The sequence below is a fragment of the Bombyx mori genome, chromosome 25 (assembly GCF_030269925.1).
Source record: "Bombyx mori chromosome 25, ASM3026992v2".
Lineage (NCBI taxonomy): Eukaryota > Metazoa > Arthropoda > Insecta > Lepidoptera > Bombycidae > Bombyx > Bombyx mori.
Window position 1 is genome coordinate 3618573 of NC_085131.1, and position 22351 is coordinate 3640923.

Genomic DNA, 22351 nt, shown 5'->3' on the forward strand with positions numbered 1-22351 from the left:
GTCCCGCCCTAGCTTCGATTCGGAAACTGTAATTTATTATTGATTTCTTCACTATTTAATGGATGTTATTATACATATAATACCTTCCTCTTCAATCACTTTCTATTAAAAAAACCCGCATCAAAATCCGTTGCGTAGTTTTAAAGATTTAAGCATACATAGGGATAAAGGGACAGAGAAAGCGACTTTGTTTTATACTATGTAGTGATATATCATCAATACAGGGCACCCTGCTGGAATCCATTACGAATTTTCAGGCAAAAACGTTTTATTACGATTTTAAATCATTGAATTATTTTCTCAAAGTCCGAAACCAATTTCGGAACAGCCGTCATAGTACAACGCCTGAGGGGCGCGCGCGCGGAAGACCCTTCGCAATACCGAGCGTGACGGTCTGAAGTCACAAGGACGTCGGTCCGGGCCCGCGGGTGAACCGGACCCGACGCTAATGAAGGCGAAATATCTTCAAAGCGGTCGGACGGACCGAGTCGCAGCAGCTAGCCCGCGGTCCCACTGAATCTTTAAACGGGTCGCTGCGGGAGGGTTACGCAAATGGAACTTAAATGTGTTCGATAGAATATACACATAGGTATAGATACCTTTTGTGAATGTTATTTGAGGAATAAGATCGATACATCAGCAGGCGGTCGCGGAAAAAAACTTCAACGAAGCTCATTAAAGTCTTTTTTTTATTGCTTAGATTGGTGGACGAGCTCACAGCCCATCTGGTGTTAAGTGGTTACTGGAGCCCATAGACATTAACAACGTAAATGCGCCACCCACTTTGAGATATAAGTTCTAAGGTCTCAGTATAGTTACAACGGCTGCCCCGCCCTTCGAGCCGAAACGCATTACTGCTTCACTGCAGAAATAGGCAGGGTGGTGGTACTTAGCCGTGCGGACTCACATGAGGTCCTACCACCAGTAATTACGCAAATTATAATTAATAAATAATTATTAAATATTTATTAATTATAATTTTATATTATTTTAATTATATAATTTTATATATTTATATATAATTAATAAAAAATAAATAATTGCGTGTTTGATTTTTATTACACGATGTTATTCCTTCACCGTGGAAGTCAATCGTGAACTTTGTTGAGTACGTATTTCATTAGAAAAATTGCAAGAAAAAAATGCAATTAGAAAAATTACAAATTTTGCAAGTACCCTGTGTTCGAATTGTATTTTTTTTTGTTTCCTATCTCAGCTGATAGCCTTGAGAGGCTGTTTCAGCGTAACCTTAACTAGTAGGTGAGCTCACGGGGCTCAAACCTGATGACGTTGCTAACACGAACCCTAGCAAGAGCCGTGCTTCGCAGAATCTACCACCGGATCGGAAACACGACCCACCAGAAGATCCGGCGTGAAACTCAGTGGGCTGTGTCTGTGGGTTATTCACTCGAGAACGATGACCGGTGGGAAAATTGTAAGCACATTTACCTACACCACGTCCTCGACTCTAAAATCAAAAAAAGAAAAATTCCACTTGATGCCCACCGAGCTCACAGTCCACCCAATGCTAAGTGATTACTTAACCGTAAACATTATAACGTGAATAGTGAGGCTAGCCTTCGGATGCCGCTATAGATAATGCAATAAAAAAGACAGATCACTTAGGTCTGAACTCAGCCGATGAAGAGATAGATCGCGCAGCACATGTTAAAATCAACAAATTCCGAAGGCGCTTCTATTTGTAAATGAAACTAAGAATGCGACTGTCGGTATTGTTCATTACGTGAAGTAACACAGCCACTACTTTTTTACACGCTTTATATTAGCTTCACTTGTATGTTAGTATGTTTGTAACTGACTCCTTTAGACATGATTTTGACCCACTTTAAACGGCCAGATTTCATTCAAACTTTGTAGATTTATCGAGGACCGATGACTATACAGTAAGGAATACCCTACAAAAAGGGTATAAAACCGGCGCGCAGCTCTGTCACCCGCGCATTTGTCGGTTGACATTCGTCGAGAGAACATCTTTAAGTGTTAATTTAGGAAACACGAATTTTATAATAATGTTGAGGGTACAGTGCCTATAAATAGCAACGCCTTTGCTCGAAACGGTCATTCGATCGGCGGCGTTCGTGAGAGAAGGTAGTCGTGGACATGGTGTGCGTGAGTCATTGTCTTAAGTTTCTGTAAATGTGTGCTAATTGTTATTTTTTTAAAAATGGTTTTTCTTCTGATTCCTAATATCAGAAGTGGGATAAAGGACTCAAATAGCCCACAGTAGCGTAAAACTCTGAACTCTGAACTTTGTTTTGTTTTACAAAGACTGCTTACTTTGATGCTTTCATACTTTATTTGTTATTTTTCTTGTGTGATTGCAAATTTTAACTGTGATACTGAGACATACTGAAACTCCTAGTACACGGAGGCGACCGTCTCGACATGATTCTCGTAATCGAAAACGATATTATGCTTTCGCGATCACAGAGATGATAGACAGAATCGTGATACGAACGATGCGCTCGCGCACGATAGAACCTGTCGCGACACGTTCTAACGATAAGGCGCACGCTGAACAGACCACCGATATTCTACGGACAGTTACGACTCCCATGTCGAATATCGTTGGTTCGCAACAAGGCCACGTCGAATCTAGTATCCCTGGTTCTGAGGCGTCTACTCTCGCCAGTGCTTTGATAAAACTTTAATAGTGATACGGGGCATAATGGGCCCTCAGATTAGAATCGCGAACGCTAATCTTCTGACGATTTGATTTCATTTTTAGTGGAGGTCAGGTTAGGCCGAGTGCTCATAGGGTTCAGGCACTAGTTGAGTCACCAGTGACTCGTAATGTCGCACAGGTAGATAATTCTTGAGGTTGACTGCATGCTTCCAAAGGTGAATTCGGGACTATGTTGGCAAAATAGTCAATTCAACTTTTGAGATTACAGCTCATTCTGAACTTCACAAAACGCAAGACAACAGACATCCGCCCTGCAGCTTCTGGTAGAAAAGACGCCACCACACCTGTGGTGAGGATTCTAATTAGTGATGTCACGACTGAGGTGTTTCGGAGCCGTTAAGTTCGTCGAGAACTAGGTCGAGGTAGAGCTCATCAATTGGTACCACGGAGTGAAAAGCGACATGATGCTCCCGTGGACGGGCACCGACGAGCAGCAGCCGTTTTTAATGTCTATAATCTTGTTTGGGTAATAACTCACAGTCTACAGGAAATGTAGATCCAGCAATCCGTGGACCTTACCGAATGGTGAGGATGGTGCCTCACGGGCATTGCCGCAAGTGCCGGTAGCTGCGTAATATCGGTCGGCAGGTAAACTTGATTCTGGCATGCGTGGCCCGTATAAGGTTGTCGAAATTCTACCCAGTGGACGCTGTACCCTACGGCTGCTCAGCGGCAGTTATGGCAAAACTACGCAAGCAGCTGCACAATATATGGTGTCGTGGCGGGGCGAGTGGACCCCTGAGACATGTGCTGCCTTCTTTGAGAGTCAGTAAAGTTAATAATGATCATTGTTCACAAATATACGTATTCCTATGGTGAACCTGAAGGGTGAGCTATAGATGATTGCTCTCGAGTTACGTATCCCTCACTCGTGTGATTAATTCTACACGGTGAGATGCCTCAATACGATCGGCCTAGGCTTGCGTATTGAGAAGCCTCGGCACGTTTGAGTATGGTCGGCGTGTCGGGAAGCTTCACACGTTTGAATACGCTCTGCGTGTGGAATGCACTCGTACGTTTTTAATACGATCTTCGTACGAGTGGGTCTGGGACCATTTTACGTATCCCTCACTCGTGTGATTAATTCTACACGGTGAGATGCCTCAATACAATCTGCCTAAGCTGGCGTATTGAGAAGCCTCGGCACGTTTGAGTATGGTCGGCGTGTCGGGAAGCTTCACACGTTTGAATACACTCTGCGTGTGGAATGCACTCGTACGTTTTTAATACGATCTTTGTACGAGTGGGTCTAGGACCATTAGGACCATTTTACGTATCCCTCACTCGTGTGATTAATTCTACACGGTGAGATGCCTCAATACAATCGGCCAAGGCTTGCGTATTGAGAAGCCTCGGCACGTTTGAGTATGGTCGGCGTGCCGGGAAGCTTCACACGTTTGAATAAACTCTGCGTGTGGAATGCACTCGTACGTTTTTAATACGATCTTCGTACGAGTGGGTCTGGGACCATTTTACAGAGATCACTGGTAACCAAATGCAGAAGACACTTAACGAAGGGCGACGCACACTGGCCCTTGGATAATAACAGGAATATGCGCATTAAGAATGATTGTGCTACTGCGCGCACTGCTCCCGTGCCGCTACCTGCGCGCGCTCGCCTGCTTCAGGCGTGCATACTGCGCGTACTGCTCGCGTGCCGCTGGCTGCGCGCACTCGCCTGCTTCAGGCGTGCATACTGCGCGTACTGCTCGCGTGCACACTGCACGTGTGCTCCCAAGCCACCGACTTCCGGTGCCGTACGACTGGCAGTGACGCAGAGGGCGATGTCGCTCGATCTGCGGCTTGCTGCTTCACTCGTTGGGGACTATGATGCCTTTGGTGAGTAGTTCGTTTGCAGTCCTGCTGAGCTACTTATGCGCTCCGCCTGCATTTTCAGGATTATCTATCAGGACGGTCGAGCGGGACGCCCGCCACACGTGGTGCAGCCTCACATTGTGGGAGCAGACTGGAGCTGGGACGGCTGCCCTGCTGAACTTTCGGGAGGCGCGGACCTAACAAGATCTTTCGCACGCTTCCGCATCATCGTTACGAGTGGACCCCAGTTATGTGGTCGAGGACGAACCACAGTCAGGAGAGGCCGAGTAAGGAATACCCTACAAAAAGGGTATAAAACCGGCGCGCAGCTCTGTCACCCGCGCATTTGTCGGTTGACATTCGTCGAGAGAACATCTTTAAGTGTTAATTTAGGAAACACGAATTTTATAATAATGTTGAGGGTACAGTGCCTATAAATAGCAACGCCTTTGCTCGAAACGGTCATTCGATCGGCGGCGTTCGTGAGAGAAGGTAGTCGTGGACATGGTGTGCGTGAGTCATTGTCTTAAGTTTCTGTAAATGTGTGCTAATTGTTATTTTTTTAAAAATGGTTTTTCTTCTGATTCCTAATAATACACTAATTTGATAAGATTATTCCATTATTCAATTTGCAAAATAAGATTTTTGCCAATTTATATAATTTTTATCTATAGTCGATAAGGCTTTATATAAAATTCAACTAAAAAATAGAAAATAAATTTTAATAAATTTAAATTGAAAATAGTGTAAAATATATTTTATTTTAAATAAAAGCGTGGGGTGCTTTTTAAGATATTATTGAAATAATAATTCTTCTACTCATATCTGTCAAAAAAATATTTATAACTAATAACACCAGCATGCATGCTTTTTTAACAATAAAATATATTTTACACTATTTTGAATTTAAATTTATTCAAATTTATTTTTTATTTTTTTGTTGAATTGGAACGAAGTTCCTTATCGCGCGTTGTGAAAGGGAGCTAGACGGAAAAAATTCTTACGAAAAGTTGTCACGACACCTTTTGCTATAAATTCTTACGAAAAGTTGTCACGACACTTTTTGCTATAAATTCTTACGAAAAGTTGTCACGACACTTTTTGCTATAGTAAGCTATTGTAAGCTGTGCGGCATCGCATGTTTCTCTGTCTGTCTGTCTCTCTCTCTGTCTCTCTCTCTCTTATAGAAAGCAAGCCAGATATTATCATTTCTATTTCGCATTGAACAGTGTGGTGTCGCGACGATTATTTTTGTTGAGTGTATACAGGTTTCTTGGAACGAAGTTCCTTATCGCGCGTTGTGAAAGGGGGCTAGACGGAAAAAATTCTTACGAAAAGTTGTCACGACACTTTTTAGATCCGTCATTCTGACCAATTAACGTGTAGGCGCTTATCGCGTGACATTGCTCGTATCCGATTGGTTCGCGTAATGAGTACAGTTTCTCGAGATAGCGTTTCAACAATAGTAATTTAGTTCATAGTATTGTTTTTTTCTTCTTCATAATGCCGTAATATATTATTATAACTTAAAAAAAAATTACAATTCCTTCACTAATTAATCGAAAGAACTTCGTTCCAACCGGGTGTCCCTTGACACCTCTGAAGTTTTTTTTATATAAAGCGTGTTTTTTTTGTTTTTTTAAACTATTATTTATTTTAATGTAGAATACTAACATTAGATTACTACATTACAAACATTAGAATCTATTATACAAACATTTTTGTATAAAAAAATAATATTTCGAAGTTATTTCGTCCTAATAAATATAAACTCGTAATTGGTTTCAATGTTAAATCTTCTCGGAAGTTTACGCAAATCTTTAATAAATAAACTTACATTCAAATTATTTCGGATTTATTATGTTCATCTTACAATTTCTGATAATGCGTTTTTTTTTCTTCGTTTTCTGGGTCACGAACGACTGTACAATTGACTAGATCAAGATTAAATCGTAATAGTCGTTTTAAATTGTTTTTAAATACGGTAAAATACATTTTTATAATTTTTTTATTGCTTAGATGGCTGGACGAGCTCACAGCCCACCTGGTGTTAAGTGGTCACTGGAGCCCATAGACATCTATAACATAAATGCGCCGCCCACCTTGAGATATAAATTCTAAAGCTTCAGTATAGTTACAAAAGCTGCCCCACCCTTCAAACCGAAACGCATTACTGCTTCACGGCAGAAATAGGCAAGGTGGTGGTAACCACCCGCGCGGACTCACAAGAGGTACTACCACCAGTAATTACGCAAATTATAATTTTACGGGTTTCATTTTTATTACACGATAATAATAAATTATAATATAATAATATTAATAAATAATAATACTACTTGATAAGAATACTTGAGGAATAGCAGAGAGAAACGTCTTGGCGGCTCATTATCCGTGACGCTGTCAGCGTTACTCTAAAAGGACGGTGCAATATGAACTTTGATACTAAATACAAGCAATCGTCGCGGTAGTCAATCAAGAAATTCGATTACCATTGCGCGTTCGACGGAGCTCCGCCGCTCTAAGGTTAGATGCATCCATTAGGCACCTATAATGTAATTTCGAGAAACGTAACGTACTCATCTCGTTCGGGCTGACGTAGTACGTCCTACCCCCACCCGCTGAGAACATCGACAGCCCCACCGGCCGCGGTCCACGCTCTAATTAAAACAACCCCCTCCTACGATCCGCCAAAGATTATGCATCGTAGCTAGTTAAATTCGAAATAAACCTTATTGATTATTTAATCAATGATAGGACGTATTGTGTATGCAATATAACCGAAAATCCAAAGTTGAGTACAGGCAGGCATACACGATGTAATGCCTGTGCTACAGCTAAAATTCAGAGGCAAAATATAATGGAGCATCTGAGGGATCTGTGATTAGCTCGTCGTATTTTTAACCCCAAGTGACGTCACAATTAGTGCGTTCAATAGAGTTTTAGTTTCTCGCCGGATCTTCTCAGTGGATCGCGATTCCGATCTGGTGGTAGATTCAGTTAAGTACTTCCTTGAGTAGGGCTAGTGTTAGCAAAGTCGCCAGGCTAGGATCTCAACCCTTGAAATGTAGGTAAAAAAATATATGTTGCGTGCTGATTTAAAAAATACCTTCCTAGTCCCTTGTTGTTGATAATAAGACATGAATGTCCAAATAACAAAGATCTGTTTTTGTTAATTTTATTAGTAAAAATAGGTACTGTTATTTTAATATCGTGCCACTTCTTCTTCTTTTTGTCCTCCTTATCCCACTAGGTGGGGTCGGCACAACTAATTTTTCTCTTCCATTCTCTTCTCTCTGCCGTCATCTCAACACTCACTCCTCTCTCACTCATATCGGTCGACCTCTTACTTCTACCTTGCACTACCATTTCCATATATCTCCTAGTCACATGCATCTTCGCTCTACGCATCACATGTCCATACCACGCTAACTGTCCGCTCTTTAATTTATTGATTACCGGGGCTACTTTTTACGTGCTACTGAAGACAGCTTTCAATCTGTATTTGAATGTATAAAATTTCGTAAAGACACGTTCCGCTATATAACGAAATTACTTAGGCGTTTAATGCTATGATGGGCAGATCTGTTTAGCTACTCTTTGACAATGACCGAAGGCGGTATCCAGAAAAGACGTCGCGCGTGTAAGATACTTTGTATAAAATTGTCTTTAGCGCAAAACTCTTTCAGATGTATGAAGGATTCAATGAATTCCATTTGCTGGTTCGGTGGATCGCTTCATTTGGAATTAACCTCGTTAACGAGCAATAGTAGTTAGCGGCCTGAACTACTCCAACCCAGGATCCAGGTTAGGATCCCTTTTTTTCCATTTTATTTTTTATAAGTTTACTGTATAATCATCATCGACCTCATGTTTGAAAGCGAGTGGCGCCATACGATGTGATATCTTTTTTTTATGAAGGATCAATTACTTTGACCCTGAGGCCTTTCCGGCTTCACCAGGACAGGTTGACGAGCACATGTTCAGCCAGGACGGACGGGATTCGCTAACATCTGCCCGAACGCCTCCGGAGAATACCTAACAACTCAAGGGTAGCTGCTTCGCGAATTAATCTACTACCGGATCGTCTCTTGCTTTTTTTCCCTACCTATGCTGATAGCCATGAGAGGCTATTCAGCTTCACCCCAGCGTATAGGTGAGCTTTCGGGGCTCAAACCGGAGGTGTCACTAACACTGGTCCTAGCAAGAGCAGTGCTTCGCAGAATCTATCACCGGATCGGAAACGCGGCCCACTGAGAAGATCCATATTCCATATCAGTTGCGTTTTGTTATACCACGTTTTATTTCACGTCCCACGGGAATGTGATAAAAAGTCCTATGTCCTTCTCCTGGTTCTAAGCTACCTCCTCACCAATTTTCAGCCAAATCAGATCAGCCATTCTTGAGTTATAAATAGTGTAACTAACACGACTTTCTTTTATATAATAATACTAGCTGACCCGGCAAACGTTGTTTTGCCATATATAAGATTTCTAGGGAATTTCTAGTGTAGAAAAAAAAACCTAACTTATTGTAAATGTGTAAGGATGTGGTAGATGAGTGAAAGAGGCATGTAGTGCTGTGAACGATGAAGGAATATAAAAATAACAATACCTCATTCAACCACATAATGTCTCATTATAACAAAAAAAAATGTCCAAAAAATAAAAAATAAATTTTAGGGGTGGACAACCCTTATCACTTAAGGGTATGAAAAATAGATAGTAGCCGATTCTCATAGATACCGGATAAGCACAAAAAATTTCATCAAAATCGGTCAAGCCGTTTCGGAGGAGTATGGCAACGAAAACTGTGACACGAGAATTTTATATATTAGATATAGATGTCATAATGTATCCTTATCAAAACGAAATAATTTTAAAATAATGAGTATGACTTTTCGTCGGCTGAGATTGCTCAACCAATGACAACCTCACTTGTATTTATTTGCGCGAATCTAAATTTATTTACGAGTATAACAGACCATAATTAGCTTGGTTTGTTTATATGTATACTGAATTATTGAACGTCATCATTCATAGACTTCACAAACGTCGATTATAATTTGCGCAATTACTGGCGGGAGGACGTCTTGTGAGTCCGCAAGGGTAGGTATCACCACCCTGCCTATTTTCTGCCGTGAAGCAGTAATACGTTCGTTGAAGTCTGGGGTAGACGATATACTAAAAAAAATGAGACTTTAGAACTCATGTCTCAAGTTGGGTGGCGGCATTTGCGTTGTTAGTGTATGTATATATGCTCCACTTAACACCAGGTGGCCGTGAGCTCGAGCACTCATCTGGGCAATAAAAGAAAAAATACGTAATCTTAAAAATTTGCGCGCATCAGACATACGATAACTTTTTTTCTTATTGCTTTGATAGGTGGACGAGCTCACAGCCCACCTGGTGTTAAGTAATTACTGGAGCCCATAGACATCTACAACATAAATCCGCGACCCACCTTGAGATATAAGTTCTAAGGTCTCAGTATAGTTACAACGGCTGCCCCACCCTTCAAACCGAATCGCATTACTGCTTCACAGCAGAAATAGGCAGGGTGGTGATACCTACCTGTGCGGACTCACAAGAGATCCTACCACCAGTAAACATTCTATAACTAACGACCGTATAATCATTCTATAGCTTCGCTTTAGTACCCAGACAGTGTTTGCTCTATTATACCCAGTTTACATTAACCTGATACTTTTCTTTCGCGCGAATAAAGTTTTCTACGCGAGTAATCTCTACGTAAAATTGACGAGGGTCGCTCGTGTGCACTCGATCCGGTCCCCGAGGTGATTCTTGTAGAAAAACGCGTGATCGATACAGAGCGCGGCGACACCGCGGCTCCGAGGGCGCGTCAATTTAGCCTCCGCCTAGTCAGCGCTAAATTACCCTGACGTCTTTGAATGGGATCCGCGGGGGTCGCAATCGAAGGTCCCAACACGTATCGGTAAAGGTTGCCGGGGACAAATGGGAGCTGGATTATCTTTCGGCATCATCCTTGAAGCTTTGTTCGTTGCGTCACGTATTATTGAAAACATCGCGTTTAATGTCGTCCTAATGATTTGTTTTTACCGATATCTAATTTCTTACACCTATTGTCAATTATACTTCATTCAGTGGTGGTAGGACCTCCTGTGAGTCCGCACCGGTAGGTACCACCACCCAACCCATTTCTGCCGTGAAGCAGTAATGCGATTCGGTCTGAAGGGTGGGGTAGCCGTTGTAACTATACTGAGACCTTAGAACTTATATCTCAAGGTGGGTGGTGGCGTTAAGTTGTAGATGTCTATGGGCTCCAGTAACCACTTAACACTAGGTGAGCTGTGAGTTCGTCATCCCATCAAGGCAATAAAAATAAAAAATAAAAAAGTGTGTGTGTCCGCTCCGACGCACGACTGGAGTTTACTGGATATAAAAAATTAAACGAAACAATACGAGAAATAGTTCTATATTACGACAACACGATACACTACAGATTATTAACAAATTAACGAGACACAAAACAAACGACTAACAAATATATGAAAATACAATAATGAGAGAAACGCGCGATCAGTACGAGGCTTTGTGGCGGACTGCCGGCGCAGCAGCCCGGCGTCACCTGCGATAACGCGGCCGCGCGTTGGCTCCTGATTGGCGCGCGCACGCATCACGCAATCAGGAGCCAATCAGGCGCATAACGCATTTCGTGTGACATGCTAGTACGATTTTGGTCCCCATAATTTTCATACCCCGGGCCTATATATGTAAATCGATTCTAAAGGAGTAAACTCCAAAAACATAAGTAAACTTTCCTATATACAACTCGAACTTTACGTAAGAGCAATCACATCATCATACAAATGCTTGTCCGATGTCGGCGAATCGAAACCACAACTCTGGGCCCATCAGTCAGGGGCGCTAGCTACTGCACCACCAAGTCAGTCAATATCTTTGATCGTCCAGATCAAACCCCTTGCTAATTTGAGCGATTCGAAATTTTAATGCAAAATACGCTTAGTCAACATAAAAGTAGCTTATGACACTCTTATCAAAAAAGAGATTCAATTTACTGTCACTCGTTACTGTTGATACGCAAGGAATATAGCGTGTTAAATAGGTATTATGTATATAGAATTCCCACTCTAGCTATCGAAGTTCGAAAAAAAATATCATTAAATAATGACAAAGAAGAACATTAGAACTAAAAAAGTTCAAAACAATACGCAGAGAATATAAACCAAATAAGACTAACAAATAAATAGTATGTACATACCTAGTATTGATTAGTCAACACATACCTAGTATTTATTAGTCAAATTAAAAATCTTAATACATAGTTAGTTCAGAGAATATCTTGGAAGCTCCCACGTTGGATTAGGTTCGACCAACACGCCAACAAGCGAGTGTAATCACCAGCGGTGACCGTTCGCGCGTAAATTACCAACGCGTCCATTTCACGTCGACCTCGCAGAAGCGTTTGGTGAACGCTTTCAAAAGTTCTTTTTAGTTTGGACGCTGTTGAACCCACGCGTCCTTCGCTAATGCCCGCTTAGGTAGCCCGGAGCGCGCTCGCAAACATTCGTGTGCCTTTTATAGTCCCTCTGTAAGGACAGGGCTGGCAAACTCGGTAGCTTGATTGATTGGATGTTTTCATAGAGCAATAGAGAATAACCGAGGGGATTTCGTACAGGGAACATTGTCTGGAGACTTTGAAGAGCGATTTGTTTGTATTATTAATGGTACTTACTTCTTCAAAGGAGTTTTGAAGACTGTGATTTGACTGTTCTAATAGGCGTTTTAGGTTAAATCACAATATAAATGTAGTAATTATTTTCTGAAATTATTTCACGTCTATAATTCTATTAGTCTGTAAATATGGCTAACTGCCTTGAAAAGTATTTTAAAGTTCAAATTCGCACAATCTGCCGGCCGTGAGGATCCTAATTCCTGTCAAAAAAACGAACCAACTCAAACAATGTTCGTTATCGCGCCTATAAATTTTAAATCCCAAAAAGTTTATCCGACCTAATTAAATATCACCCAAAAAACAAACTCGCGACCCGAGCCGCGCTACCTTATTAAATAACAGCGTAAGCCTGTCCCCGGGCATTATCTTGCGACGGCAGCTCCGCGCGTTCCCGCCAAATCCAATATCCGTACGCGTAATAACAATCGCGAACGTCTATCGGCCGCGCGTAAATTATGCACGACGTGACAACCTCGCCTACACTCGATTCAAGCAAAAAACCGCCTTATTTCTCTTTAGATAGCGGTCAAAGTGCTTGTAATTTCCGTTGGCAGTGGACGGTCGTCGTCGACGACGCCGCCGTGCTAATGGCTACGCGACCCTCCCCCTTCCTGTCACCCCTCAAGCAAAGCACACGTCCAGATATAAAGGAAAACCTCCGTACCTAATTCCGTGTGGATGGCCGATAGGAATCGAGAATAATTGATGAGGATTATTTCGGTTCTTCGTATACTAGCGCGTTCGTAATGTTGCATTAGAATATTAAACAATAACGTTACCATAATTAGTCATTGTTTAAATAAGCCTTTCTTTATGTTTCGAAGTTAATGTCGCCTAGAGAACAAAACTTTTAGTGTGGTGTATCGAGCGCTATGACTTTGTCCTGGATCAAATCCAGCAAGAACAATTTTTAAAGAAATTAAATACCTAAATCACGCATTCGTGTGACGAAATCCAAGTACAGATTATAACTAAGTTTTGTATGCTTATTATGTATATGTAATGTATTATAATGTATTGTAATACATTAATTATTAATTAATCATAAGCAATCACTCAATCATAATCAAGTTTTAGATATATAAAGTTTTTATTTTTGTTGTTAATGTACTGTCGATTGCACCTATAATTGAGGTGATATCTGGCATGAACTTTTGTCAGTTTGTCAATGTTTTGTATTGTTCACTTCGTTGGTGCAACTTAATAAAGAATTAACATCTTTTCTGCAGTCTTCAGTTCATAGATAAGACACTTAATATTTAACTTCAGTCTACCTGTGATCGTGGCTCTAGCAACACCGCCGAAATATCCGGAACACATCATAAAAAAGTTTACAATTCACACTTTTTGGTACAGTGGCGCCATTTGCTGTTTTGTTCAAATTTTGGCAGGCACTTTTTGAGACATGTTTAAAACAATAAGACATATTGAGGGGTGTAAAGCTATTTGGTTTTAGCGATATTTGCTTTTGTAATTAAAGGTGCGTTTTATTTGGTATTAGCATCAACAAACAGTTCGATGTTTTTAATTGAATTTATAGGTTAGTTTATTATGACGACGCTTGTAGCTGAAAGTAAGTATTGTACTTTTTGACGAAGCATGTTGCTGATAACTCTATTTCTGTAATCTGACGAAGCGTGTTGTGGATAATAACATGTAGGTACTTTTAGGTTAGGAATATTATGTTCTTTTTTTTAATAAATAAAATTTATTAAGTTTACCCCATTGAAATAGCTGACGAATTTTTTATGTTATGATTAGCTAAATGGCTCTCCGAATACCATTTCACCCTTCAATATTTGATCAACGTCTACATCTCGCTAAAATCCGCTAACAATATTTCATTAGCATATTATATGTAATTTATAAACACGATAACGTAAGCTTGTAGTAGTAGTAGTACTCTGTATACATAATGCGTATTTCCATACGAATTATTGGCGACGGCACATTCCGTCGGCTCGCGTCCGCCTCTTAATGCTTGGTTGATTTTTTCCGCGCACAAAAGCGTGAAGGGGGGCCAGCAAAACGTCCAATGTAGCGGCCATACAGCGTTCTAATTCTCGTGGCGCGCGCCCTCAGGAAATTCGCAAAAGTCTAATCGTGCATCCACGATGTATGCTAATGGATATCGGAACTTCGAACTCTGCTAAATTCGCTCGAACGTATTATAAAGCTTTGACTGCGAGACCAATTTAGAACTTACATTTGCATTGCGTTGTCTGTCTATTAAGAAAGGTTCTAGGACATTCCATCTTTATTAATTTTTTAATGGCATTTAGACACACGGTCATCTGGTTCCAAAATATGAAATACTATATAACTTTTTTTTTTAGTGCTTTGAACGGTGGACGAGCTCACAGCCCACCTGATGTTAAGTGTTTACTGGAGCCCATAGACATCTACAACACAATCACGCCACCCATATTGAGATATAAGTTCTAAGGTCTCAGTATAATTACAATGGGTTATGTACGTTAAAATAAATGTGGCCTAGACACGTGCTTTCGGATCCATCAGAACCATCGCAATTTGAAAACGTTTCAAGAACCAATACGATTTCAGATGATCTTTGAAGTCAAAAAATCTTTAGCATCGACCGCCGTTGTGATTGGATACTCGATGAAACGAAAAAGCGACACTGAAAAGAACCAAATTAAAATATATTATAACATCTACAGGACTTGGCCTTCATACGTTTGACATTCATTTTGACGCATACATAGGGTTGACAGTCTCTTAAAGTCGACACAGTTAATAGCTTGCTTGGTTCCCTAGTCAAAGGAAGTTTTATAAATACTAGTAGTGGTCCCGTAGTAGTCGAGATTCGACTATGATTAATTGAAATTATAAGTTTCAACATTATTATGGTCCTATTGTTACAGATTTCGCCAAGACTACACTATAGACAAATACTCGTAATATTAAAGATAAACAATACTAACCTATTCTCAATTTACAGACTTTAAGCAATAACAAAAGTTTGACAATAAACAAAGAGTATATGTGCGTGTAAATACATGGTATGTAGTGTGTGTAATGTTTTCTTTATTGATTTAATGTATCTTTTATGCATTATTTAAAAAAAATATTAGCATTGTGCACTTCTTCTCTATATCCTCTATAAGTATGGAAAATTTCATACTCCTCCGTTCGCGCAATTTTCGTAAAAAGTTTTTGATTCACGTATTAATATATAGATATTTACACTCGAGTTGAAGTTGCGTTAAAAGCTAATTACGTCATCAGCGCGCCTTATCAGAGTGGATGAGCTCCGATACCGGAGGCTCGCCCTCGCACGGCACGGAGCATTAAGTCACGTGGTCGGCCTTCTGACTAGGGCTGCCTCTCCTTTTTCAAAATTTTAATACTTCCACAGACATCACTGGTGGTAGGACCTCTTGTACTGGTTGTAGGACCTCTTGTACTGATGGTAGGACTTCTTGTGAGTCCTCCGCACGGCTAGGTACCACCACCCCGCCTATTTCTGCCGTGAAGCAGTAATGCGTTTCGGTTTGAAGGGTGGAGCAGCCGTTGTAACTATACTTGAGACCTTTAGAACTTTATCTCAAAGTGGGTGGCGCATTTACGTTTTTTACGCAATAAAAAAAGTCATGTGGTTTTGTTTGGGGCAATTTTATTTAAGACGATAGAATGTTCTAATGGATCTCTAATGTATGGAGTAGCATCATTGTGACAGCGTGGATGACTTGACGGACATAAGCTCACCGTTTGCTCCGTCCGATAGGAAAAGTAGGTACTGCTTAGTATTGTCTTCAGCTCACGGAAGTCGTTTATATAATTAAAACCACTTTTACAGTTTCATCTCGCTATTTTTAATATATAATACTGTCTTTTTTTTATGATTGAAAGATTACATATAATACTGTCGTAAGTAGTCCGTGACTACGAAAACTGTAAAGTATTCAAAAGAGTAAAAGTGGTTTTAATTAAATGTGGTCTATTGTTTTTGTCATTGATTCTTAAGGTTCATTTCGGTACCGTTATTTAAAAAAATGGGAAAAGGTGCCTAATTTTGTGTGCAAATATTCGTTTTTTTTTTCTTGACTAGCAACCCTGCGCTACGAAGAGGAGGTCCGCCTTGACAGCGCTCCGCCGTTAATTCCTGAACGCTTCTCGCGAGCGATTGACAACGCGCTCGGAATTTATCGACGCGCACACTCGCCGCCACCACCGCTGGTCAGTGCTGCGACACGGACTCATCGATAAAATTTGTTATTGCTGTTCACAACATCCATTTAGGCATATTTTGTGTTATTATTAACACAAAATATGCATGACAGATGCAACACATTTTTTCTTTTCCTACCTATGCTGATAGCCTTGAGAGGCTATTTCAGCTTCTCCTTGTCGTGTAGGTGACCTCACGGGGCTCAAACCGGAGTGTTGGCAACACTGGCCTTAGCAAGAGCAGTGCTTCGCAGAATCTACCACCGGATTGGGATCGCGACCCACTGAGAAGATCCGGCGAGAAACTCAGTTGGCTGTCTCTATCTATGGGTTAATTTACTCGTCGAGCGCTTCGTGGCAAGCGACTAGTTCGGTGAGGATGGTGACCGGATGCAACACAAATGAATAAAATATAAATGTGAAAATTTTCGGCTAATATTTCCCTTGATCTTGATGTTCACTAATGACTTTCACTATGAAAGGATATCATGTAATAAAAACCAAACCCGCAAATAGTACTATGCATTGTTTGCGTAATTACTGGCATTTTGTAGGTCTATTTTTGTGTAGCAGCTGAGTTTTTGTTTGAAGGCTTACAAACTCAAGTCTCAATGTGAGCAGCATTAAATTTCTTATGTCTATAGGCTCCAGTGACCACTATATCGAGATTATCGATAATCTTAAAACGTAGTTGGGCACATCACTACACCGTGTCTCTGTGTTCAGCTGCTGGCGGGTACATAGCGTCTATATACCAGTATATAGAGGCCGCCTTTTAGGACTAACCGTGTCTAACAGATGCCAGGTCTAATGTCCGTCTAGATGTTTCTGAATTTAGAAGAAGCTTCGAGTTGTAGTAAATTATGTATGTATCAAAAGAAAGTGTATGAAGTGGTTTCTTTTGCAGATTGATTCTTCGATAGATCAATCCTGATCGTTTCGGTATTTAAGTCATTATTTTTATGTTAGCTAAGCAAATTTGTAATAATTGGAAGTAGCTCGTAAGAAAACATAAATTAACAGTAGGATCACTAACATTTTGTATGTGAATAAACTGGTGGTAGGACCTCTTGGGAGTCGGCACGGGTGGGTACCACCACCCCCCCTATTTTTGCCGTGAAGTAGTAATGGGTTTCGGCTTAAAGGGTGGGGCAGCCGTTGTAACTATACTGAGACCTTAAAACTTATCTCAAGGTGGGTGGCGCATTTACGTTGTAGATGTATATGGGTTCCAGTAACCACTTAACACCAGGTGGGCTGTGAGCTCGTCCAACCAACTAAGCAATAAAAAAATAAATAAAAAAAAAATAACAATTTTTCAATTTGTTATATAGATTTTCTTTTCATTGCGCTATTTGAGTGGAAGAATTCACGATTAATTTACTTACGACACCCCATACACGTCTCATCTCAAATGCTGCTGCCCACATTGAGAGATAGAATCGGAAACTCAATTGCATTATTCCCTTCACTATTCAAACTCGAAAACAGCTTGGCGCGTATTTAATACAGATTTTGTTAGTACGTAAAATGTTCTCACTTTTGATTCAATAACGCTATATCTAAAAATCGTATGGTATTTTTTCACAATCATTAGTATTACTTATCCGTAAATACCTATTAAGAATATGTTAAAACAACAAGTTTTATGAAGTCGTCGTGGCCTAAAGGATAAGACGTCCGGTGCGTTCATGTTGAATGATATACCGATGTTCGAATCCCAGGCGGGTACTAATTTTTCTAATGATATACGTACTCAACAAATGTTCACGATTGACTTCCACGGTGAAGGAATAACGTGTAATAATCGTGTAATAAAAATCAAACCCGCAAAATTGTAATTTGCGTAATTACTGGTGGCAGGACCTCTTGTGAGTACGCGCGGGTAGGTACCACCACCCTGCCTATTTCTGCTGTGAAGCAGTAATGCGTTTCGGTTTGAAGGGTGGAGCAGCCGTTGTAACTATACTGAGACCTTAGAACTCATATCTCGTCCACCCATCTAAGCAATAAAAAAAAGTCCTTTTCGGTACAGAACTTGCTAAACATAAAGAAAAACGTAGGTAAATATAGTGATATTTTTCAGTCCCGTACAAAAGCTAAAAATCTATCTATTAATACGTGAAGCAAAAACTTTGTATCCCTTTTTACGAAAATTGCGCGGACGGAGGAGTATGAAATTTTCCACACTTATAGAGAATATAGAGAAGAAGTGCACAATGCTAATATTTTTTTAAAATAATGCATAAAAGTTACACTAAATCAATAAAGAAAACATTACACACACTTCATACCATGTATTTGACGCACACACGCATGCATACTATTTATTGTCAAACTTTTGTTCTTGACGTCTGTTGTCAAATTGAGATAAAATATTGTTTGTTTTTGTTAATATTTTTTATAGTGTAGTCTTGGCGAAATTTGTGATTATAGAAGTATAAAATACAATCATAACAGTGTACAAACTTACAATCCCAATTAATTACAGTCGAATTTCGACTACTGCGGGATCGCTAGTAAATATAAACACAATAATTTGTACACATTCTCGAACTTGATATTTAACAAAATAGATGCATTCTTGAGCGATCATGGTTTGTATGTTATTTAATATATTATAAACCAGACGTTATTAATGAAAGCAGCATAATACTAAATGGTATGATAATTTTATTGAAAAAATAAGACCAGAATGAATATCATATTATTTGGTAGGCAGCGGCTTGGCTCTGCCCCATGGCGTTGCTGAAGTCCATGGGCGACGGTAACCACTCACCATCAGGTGGGCCGTATGCTCGTCTGCCTACAAGGGAAATAAAAAAAATAAAAATTTTTAGCGGTAACGCGAAAAATGCACTAGGTATTCTATTTATTCTTAAGAGTCCGCTTTCCTTGATACGATGTAATCATTCTCACTGTCAGATATAAAAATCAAATTATATTAAACTAGCGGCCCGCTCCGATTCCGCTCGGGTCTTTAACAAAAATATTAACGATATTTGACGTTATTTTATTTTTTTAAATAAAAGAACACTTATTGTAAATAATAATGTGTTCTACAAAGTCTTAGTATATTATTTTATTCTATCATGAATATTTTTCGCAGGGCACGCGATGTAAAGAATATTTTAGGTAATTTTTTTACACCTTGGTTTACATTATTGAAGTTTTAGTAAAGAAACCTAATTTTTTTCAAAAAATATGTCACTCGGAAATAGTGTAGCTTCCAAACAGTAAAAGAATTTTTCAAATCGGTTCAATAGTTTCGGAGTCTATTCAATACAAACAAACAAACAAACAAACAAATCTTTCCTCTTTATAATATTAGTATAGATATAAAAAAAACAGTAGTTAATAACATTCTGATCACGTACAAGAAACTGGTCAGACAGACGAGTTTAACGTTTTCAGAGACGAATGATACCAGATGAAAGAAAAAAAAATTCTCTTCGCACATTTTTGACAACAACGGATACTACATTTTCTGATATACCAAAAAAAAAAAAGAAATCCGTCAACCAATTTTAATTTAAAGTCTTTAATTGTACTGAAAATATCTTTGATTGATAAATGGCGAACTGCTTATTTATCTGTGGTATCCTTTACGCTATCGATCTAGAACATACTTCTTTTAATGAAGTAATTTTAACCTTTACTTTGTCATAAAGCATATTGGTGTCCGTTGAAAAAATTTCTTACAACACTAGGTACCGGCCATACATGAATATTCATAGTGGCTATGTATGTTATATCACAAAATGAAGTTTCATTTCCCTATCAAATTGATATGTTTCCGATTCCAGGGAGTTTTAGAGAGCTAGCAACACGTCGTGACAACTACAACCAGACGAACTCTTTACATATATTTATAGATATACTCGTATACATTTCCTGCCGTCGCAACTTTGACCCACTTTGTACGAGCGATGAACTTTTATTGTACACAACTTTTCTCTCCTCCTCGCAATACTGTGTAATTGTTCAAAATGAACTCGATAGTTTTCTGGTGTGTGTTAGCATTTTATTACGCGCGCATTCATGATGATATGACATCATAAAATTCTCTCGCCAATGCTAAGGTGCTATTTTTTTTTATTGCTTAGATAGGTGGACGATGTCACGGCCCACCTGGTGTTAAGTTACTGGAGCCCATAGACATCTACAACGTAAACGCGCCACCCACCTTGAGATATAAGTTTTAAGGTCTCAAGTATAGTTACAACGGCTGCCCCACCCTTCAACCCGCGCGGACTCACAAGAGGTCCTACCGCCAGTAAAGAGTCACTCAGATACCTACTTAATTAAGGGCAGTGTTCAGGAGGTGTTTTAGTAAAAACACAGGTCATTAACTAAAGAATCTCTCGTGAAAAATCAAGATAAACGAATTAAATGGATGAGCAAAAACCAATTCACGCTGAGTCGACACTCCAGAGCCGCTCAACCAGCAAATAGGTTATCGTCTCATTCGTTAACGTAGAAAAGAAAAAAAAGAAAGAAAAAAAAACGAAAAACACGGCATCACAATAATGAGAGCCCCCGCCAATTTACATTAACGATTCACAAAATACACATAAAAAGACTAGGGGGGGGGGGGGGCGCACGTAAGGCAGTCCGCTGAGGCGTCCAATCCCTTCCATCTCGCGTCTTCCGGAGGCATAAACAAGAGAAAAACTCCCTGAATAATAATCAGGGTTGAAGATTAGGTCCGACCGGGCCCCGGTATTAATTACCGTGCCTAAGGCGAGCGAGGCATACAGCGGATCGTGTTTCCGGCATATACCTAACGTAGTATCAATAGATGCGTGGACGGCGTCTCGCGTGTTCTCCCCTCCCTATCCATGGATTCGTGTTGCCATACATTGAAACTAATTAAGGCTTCGGGTAAATAATGTTTCGTTTAGGAATTTTTACGCGAAATATCATGTTAATCTAGTTCTTTTTTTGTGTGTTACTAACTAATTTAATTAATTTTTTTTAATTGAATTAACGACCAGTATACTTACAGGTATCAACGATGCGAATAAGTGCAATTGCTTTAGCATAGCACTAGTAACTGTTAACGCTTTTGCCGTGTCTGTGTGTCGTATATAATCTATACTAATCCTATTAATCTGTAATTTAATTTAAGTTAACTAATCTGTAATTTTAACATAAAACTGCATCTAACTACTCTCTGTCACTAACAATTTTTACGAGGGAAACATTCCCGCTTCTTCAATTCATAATTTAACTAAATAAAATCAAAAATAGGCATCTCTAAACAATTATTGTAGAAAGATAAATTTTAATAAAGGCTCGTAAGCAACAAAACGGAATTTCATTGTAACATCAGATACAAATTTTGGCGCCCGCACAGGGACATGAGGATTTAGGAACAAATACCCTGGACTCTGTTCTGTGTCCTATTTCGATAAGAAAATGAAAATATTAATATCCGCTACAGTTTCTACAGTTTTTTTCTATAAAAACTTTTTAAGTTAAATAATCGTACGGCAACAGTAAGCAGCGCTTGGCTCTGCCTCTGGCATTGCTGACGTCCACGGGCAACAGTAACCACTCTCCATCAGGTGGTCCATATGCTTGTCTGTCCACAAAGGCAATGAGAAAATTGTATTTGATCATGGATTCCGGTTTAAAATATCGGTACTGTGGTGTTTGTATCTGAAAGCTCCAGTGCCCGTTTAAAACCAAGTTTCCCGTATGTGAAATCATCTATCATATATCTACAGTTTTGTTATGTTATTTTGAAATAGGCAAATTTTCTAATAATTTTGCTCAAAAAAATCTATCCCATGGCAACCCAGATTGACCCGTCAATATGACGCCAAACCAAAGATCGGCGACGTGACTCCAGCGGAGTCTTTCTCCAACCAAACTCAACGATTCCTTGAATTACAACAT

At 39.7% G+C, this 22351-nt stretch overlaps 1 protein-coding gene and 1 long non-coding RNA gene across 3 annotated transcripts in view; one reads left to right on the plus strand and one right to left on the minus strand.

The window, feature by feature from the left end:
- Positions 1-22351, minus strand: part of LOC101743528 (dynein regulatory complex subunit 7) — a 198743-nt gene that overhangs the window by 37873 nt on the left and 138519 nt on the right. The gene's annotated exons all lie outside the window — the stretch shown is intronic.
- LOC134201449 (uncharacterized) lies at positions 1965-3465 on the plus strand. The gene is made up of 3 exons (XR_009976741.1): positions 1965-2130; positions 2750-2825; positions 2916-3465. It is a non-coding gene; the product is annotated as an uncharacterized LOC134201449 (long non-coding RNA).